Below are 7,370 nucleotides of genomic sequence, written 5' to 3' on the forward strand. Positions count from 1 at the left end.
TTTTCGAATTAAATGTTGAATATTTTTTGGCTTTAAGAGAAAGGGGGGTTAATTTGACCACGCAAACCATAAGTACTTCACTAGTGCTTTATTTTTTTAATCTTTATCTGCAGACGATTAGTAGCAACGAATATTATGCAAATTTTCAAAATTATAACATTTACTCTAATCCACATATCATAAAGACTTATCTTTATTTTTTCATTAATTTAATAGTTTTATTATCGTTCTTTTTAAAAAAAAAACAATATCAATATTTGAGTATAAATAGTAATCTATATATACAATTTGAAATGTTCGTTAAAACATATTAAAATGTATGTTTTATTGACTAATATAAACATCAAAATTTTGTGAAGTAATGGAAATAAATTTTTCTTTTTAATTTTATAATTATTTAAAAATTAGTTTCAATGGATCATTTTTCATTACTTTTCTCTTCGTCAAAAATTTAAGCAATAATTATAAATAATGAGTCATCAGTCCATTAAAATAAAAAAAAAAAACATGATACAATACTTTTGCTAATAGCTTTTAAGCATTTGAACTTTAAAATTGAAAATCCGATTATGTTATTCAAAGAGCAAAGAAGGAGATGAAATAAGTTTTTTGAATATTAATTTGTAATCTCTGCTCTTAATATCATAGCTATATTATTAATTTATATGTACTGACTATGGTACTTATATGCAAAATTTCTTGTATTATAGCACTTTATTAAGTGTTTCTCGGCCAAGGATTTTTTCAATCAGTGAATTCAGCTAAGCGTAATAATTGAGAACCTACTTTTAAAGGAACCGAAAAAATACGGTCGATCGAAAATGAATCTCCAAACTTTTACGAACAAACTTATGGGTGTGAACGTATTTATTTTCAATCGCCTATATACTGTAATGCCCATATTATGTGTATTACGAGGGTGGCCAACAAGAACACTTTGCGAGCCGAACGTCTGCCGCACAAATAAGTGCAGCGTTAGTATAAGAGCAAGAAAATAGTAGGGCATTATGTTGCTGCTTTAAATTGAATTAGGTTTCGATATTTTTGCAAACTCTTCTACACAAAATTACACTCGGTTATGTTTTGAAAATGGTCGATATAATGAGATAAAAAGGTAGCTCTACGAAAATTATTAACATTGTTTTTTTAGTTAATAATAATAATATGGTTATATTTATTTACCATTATTGTTAAAAAATAATTTTATAATTATACAATTATCTAACCTAACCTACTATACGACTTAACCCATTTGAAAAACATTTTTTTTTAGAAAAAAAATTGTTCATTATAAACAAAAAAATATAAAATTTGCTAAACAAATATAGTATACATATAACATATATTATGACACAATTAGTTATATTAAAGTAACTCCTTAGAAATATTAGTTAGATTACAGCCCATGACGTAATTAATAGTCTTTCTATAATGACTATAGCTATAATTATTAATGTTTATTTTGCGTCAAACTTTTTTCAATCCATCAAATTATATTTAAAGTAGAATAATGTACTTGTAAACTAAAAAAAAAAAATTAATTTAGATATTTTTTCTAAGACCTGATGTCAATTTAATTTGACTAATTATTGTGAAATTAGGGTCGAAATTCAAATTTTCCAATATTTTTATTTTTTTTTTATTTTTTGCATCATTATATTTTATTCAATTTGATTTTCAAATTAAATGGTTAACCTTTTAAAACGGAATAATTTTTAAGAATTTTAAATCTCATTTATTAATAGATTTTTAAATTATTTTTCATATTAATTAGACATTTAAGATTAACATACTTGCAGTTTAAATTAAAATTTTTAATTTTCTCATTTAATTACGAATTATTATAATATAACAAATCTAGACTTTGACCGAATATTAGGCATACATTTGTTTTAACCAAATAATAATTGAAAGTAGTTAAAAGTCATCGATCACTAAATAAGTTGTACTTACTTATTTTCTAAAAAACTTAACTTTGTCTTATTTTTGTAATAAAATTATAAAATAGTAAAGTTGCAGTTAAATAAAGTGACTGACTTAATTTTGATTTTAAAAACCCACATTTAGTTGTAAGTGCTAAAATCAAATAAAGATAAGCGTGAATGACGCATTTACAACTTTTTTCTATTTAGGTACACATAATATATCTATAAATAAAAATCCAAAATAACAGGCAACAGCCCTACAAAAGTTTTATTTTTATTTCTACTACGTATTATTAACATAAAGCATTTTTAGATTTTTCGTAAGATCATTTGAACATCTGGTTTATGATTTATTTGTTTTTAAAATCATATAATTTAATATACCATAATTCTATTTTACAAAATAATTAATTTATATTGTATTCATATTAGTCTTATAGTAATATTCTTGAAATGGAAAACTGATATATTTTATATAACATCGTTATTACAAAAAATATATTGTATATATTACTGCAGCGCACAGAAATTCATTATTATTAAAGTCGAATTCTATAAAATCATGTTCTATGCCATAGTTACAATATAATATTCTGTATTTCTGTATGAAGTATACTTCAAGTACTTAATGTATACAAAATATAATACTATACGAGTATATTGTATAATAGGCGTGATGTAAAGTGGTGACTTAGTCAGTGATGGTTTTAGAGGTATTACTTTTTATTTTATTACAAACAAGTATTGACTATATTTTTATATGTTATATGGGATTTTATATTGAACGAAATAGTACTCACTTATGATTTTCGTAGTTAATCTGGTAATCGTGTCAACGACCAGCGGTCAAATAAATATCTACGTAATAATAATATAAAATAATGGAAAGTGCAACTGAATCGTCACATTCAAAATAAAGTAACACTTAAAAATAATTTTATTTTTTGAAAATAACCGATTAGGTATCAAAATTAACGTTACTAAGAACGATTTTATTAAACCATAAATACATCATTATTTAAAAATTGCAAATAATACAATACAATAACATAATACTATTAAAATAATTTGGCAATAGGTACATAAATAACCTTATATAATATATAATAAACATATATTGTAGCCTGAAGGCCGTAGGTACATTGTTTACGCATTGTCCGTTTTACCTGTACCAAATTATCACACATCAATTGCACATCAACATGCTAAACAATAGAATTGTATAAAAAATAATTTTCGATTGAAAATTTAATAATTTTCATAAACCATAAGTAATTAATAGATACTAATAATTAAAAATAAATTGAATTGTAGTCATAATCATATAAATATTGCACATGTTGAAATGAACACTTTTGTTGGCACATTATGGTTATAGTTAAAATACAAATATACATTAGTTTGAGTAAAAATTAATTGAAAGTAATAACATTTCGGACACAATTTATGTGTAATGCATCTCACATAAATACGATCTCACGAACTTTCAGTGATTTTTTTTATAAAATTTGGAAATACTTTTGGAAAATTATTCCAGCTTTTCCACAATTTCAATTAACACATTTGAACTGGTTCATTTTTACATTTACTCAAAATTCAAAAGTTAAAATTACAGCATAATAATGTGATGTTCACGTCTCGTATGTCTCGTGAAGTCATACGTCTCAACAGTGTCTCACGCGTGTTACTATCCAGTAATCTAATATCTCGTTTTGATATACTCATGCGATAAAAATCGATTAGTCAACCGTACATCTCTTAGTTGTGTTATTGCTAACTGATTACCTATACAATATTATTTATCATAATATTATCTATTACATATTTTAAAACAGAAATATCTGTATAATATTTGAAAATTGGATGTTACGAGAGTAAATTTGGAGATGTACCTACGCATTTTAAGATCAAAGTTAGAAAACAACTATCTAGCGCTTTTGGGTATACACCTTTTTTTTTTTAGTTTTATTGTTAAATAATATTTATGCGCAAATGATGTTAGACCTTTTAAACGGCTGATGTGCAAATTATGTATAATCCAAAAATCTAACTATGCGCAACTGTCTTACAAAAAAGGTCAAAATTAACAAAATCGATGCGCAAACGGCAATCGGCGATATTGTATCCGCGTCTAGAAGACTAGTACCCCCTGACCTTCCCCCTCTACCAATTAATCTGTCACTGTAAGTAAACGATGTACGCAAATAAACTGTAATTTCAGAAAATTTTATATTTTCGGTAAAGTACCTATTCGTGAGAACTCTCTCAGGCGGACCGTTCTGCTTCACTTTTTTATAAATGTATTACTCCGATATTATGTTAAACACCATATTCTGGATAAAAGTAGAAATTAAACAAATTGAATAACTAAGCCACCGATGGTTTTGAAACGTTTTTAATTCTATCGGTTCGATCGATAGTTTTATGTTATATTGTGACCGTCGACAGAGATAATATAATACGTCGAAGTTCGAGAATCAATTTGCAGGCGAAACTAGTAAAACGGTTAATAATTCATAACGATTTTACTCGTGTGATATTGCAGATATCGATATCATAAAATGCAATTTAATACAACATAATATATTATAATAATATTATCTGCTTTGAAGACGGTCTAAAGTCTGAATGACTGAACACACATAATAATAATTATATCATATCGATTTGCACTAATCGCCATCATAACGATATCGACATGACGTATCGTGTTATCGCGGTTCAAGGCTAAACGTTTTACGTCGGCGGGTGATAAATATCAGACTCGATGACCGGAATTTGTGTTATTTCGCGGTAAAAAAAAAATATTTACGATTTCGGAAGAGGAGTCGGCGGCAAACGGTGCATTTCCTAGACTCGCGCGACGTGCCCACCGTACACAGCACACGTCGCGCGTGCGCAGTACCCCGCGTACGCGCCACCACATTATTATTATTTTAACAACAGTGAACAGAGTAAACGACCGTACGGCGTTTCAGTTGTTTTCGACCGGTAAGTCTCGCGCGCGCGATAATGACACATTGTTACCGCGGCGGGCGAGAGGGAGGGGAGGAGCCGTTCGGAATGAGCCGCGACCGCCGCGTCGAGTTTGGCGGCCGTGATAGATGGCCACGCGGCGCGCGCGGAACGGGACGGATAAGAAATTGTCGCGGGCAAGAGATTTGCGATCGGACGACCGGGGGAGCGGAGGGAAAAAAAATCGGCCGAGCGGCCGCCTTACGGTGTAAGACAAGAAGACAAAGGGTTCGTATAATATATTTGCGGGTGTGTGTGTGTGTGTGTGTGTGTGTGTGTGCGAGAGCAGACTGTATAAAAAGACGTGGTCGGCCGTCGGGTCGGGTTGGGTTGGGTTGCGTTCGCGCGCGTGTGTATAGTCGCGACGGCGCGGGAGGCAGCTGTCCCGAGGGGGCGACCGACGAGGGGTTGAGGGCGCGGTGTGAGTGTCCTCTTGTTAATACGTGTCATCAATCTAGCTTTATTGGCAGGGTGTGGGACGTGCCGATGCGCGCCCGACCGCCGCCGCCGACCATCGCGCTGACAAATGTCTGGCGCACCGCACCGCCGCCGCGGCGCGGCTTTCTCTACGTGCAACATTTCTTTAGTTGAATTACACGCGCCCGTCGCGCGCCGCGACCCGGCCGGAGTCGGACGACCCTTTTCCCGTCCGCGAGTGTAATAAATACACACACAAACACCCAAACACACACGTGTGTGTGCGTGTGCGTGCGTGTGTGTGCGCGCGCGCGTGTGAATGTGCCGATGACCACGAAAAACCCGAAGTGAAGCGTATAGAGAGAAAACGACTATAGTCAAACACTATTAATCAAATCCCAACCCGTATACATTAGCCGTCGACACCGCCGCCGCCGCCGCCCGATCGATAATTAATATCGCAAAACGTTCGAGGGCTAAGGTCAGGTTTCCTTCATCTTTTTCCTTTTTCCTTCTTCTTTTTTTTTTATTATTTTTTTTTTCACCACCTTCAAGCCCGCTTCCACTACCCCTCGTCCCACCCACAATCCGACGTTCGCTGCTCATTACGGTTATCGCGGGATATCCGTACGCATCGTGATGTTACATTATGCACGACGCGAAGTCTATAGTAACACCGTCTAACAGTACAGCACGTATACCGGAAACGTCGTCCGATATATATATATATATATATATATGTATATGTATGCAATACACATGTAGGTGTGTGTGTAATATGTAGTTGTTTATTATGTTTTCGGGAAACGCAATTCGGCTCGGCGGCGTACAAAGTGCTCCTCCGGCAGAGTTGTCCAAACGACTGACTCCTTTCCATTCATCCCGATAATTTTAAAAGCAGACTCGTTATTATAACGCGTATGCCCCGTACGAAACTCGGTGCACACATCGATTTTTCTCGAAATTCGTAGTGTCGGTATGTCGAGAGCTTCCGACAAGACAACATCGAATTCTCGTTTAAATCGTGCATTTTCCGAGATCAACAACACTTGTAATAAGCGCTCTCGCATAATACGTATATATTAGATAATTTCATCATAAAACCGTCGAAGCATTATACAATTATTTAAACAATGAGTAAATCCCGTAAAACAATACGCGTAAATACACGTTATCAAATACGTATTATGTAAAGATAATATTCAATACTCCGAGAATTGAAAAAATTACATTTCAGAAAATATTTGTTTTCAAGTGAGCTACACGTTAATAACGAATACCAAAATTATTATTTTTTAATTTTTAGATAACGGTTTAAATAAAATAAAATATTTATTGTGAATTTATTATTTTCGTAATCGCATACTGAGATTGAAACTATTTTTACCAGAATACAAATTGAATGATGTAAAATAAAAATAAACAAAAATGGTTTTAATATAAAAAAAATCGTGTAACAACTTCATTAATATTCATTTACTTCAAAATATTTATTGAATTAGAACCAAAAATTAATAATTTATTCATATAGTTCTACAAATATTATGATACGTAAAAATGTATCAACATAACTTTTTAATGCTATGTGTTATATGTTCCAACGTATTAAATTAAAAATTTAAACATAGAATGAATAATGAATAGAATTTTTAAATTAAATTGAGATTATAATATTATTATATTACATTTTAACTGATTATATTCTCAATAATTCCGCATTGTGATTTCTTCTATAACTCGTCTAAAGTTTTAAAATATACTAGAAGAGTTGTTTTGGTTATTTTCTGGGGACACTGAACACTGGACACTTATTGGGAATGCAAAACAGATTCAAAAATCTCGTATAATATTCATATATTATAGACTTTGAACGCGTCGGATGTAAGCCGACTCTAGTTGGTATTTTATATTTTAAAGTGATTTTTTTTATCTCAATAGTTTCTGCTTTCTACTTTCTACACCGTTAGGTTCGGAGAAACTGTTAACAATGTTGAAGACATCTCTAGCCAGTAA

The sequence above is a fragment of the Melanaphis sacchari genome, unplaced genomic scaffold (genome assembly GCF_002803265.2).
Source record: "Melanaphis sacchari strain LSU unplaced genomic scaffold, SCAv2.0 Contig704_pilon_pilon, whole genome shotgun sequence".
Lineage (NCBI taxonomy): Eukaryota > Metazoa > Arthropoda > Insecta > Hemiptera > Aphididae > Melanaphis > Melanaphis sacchari.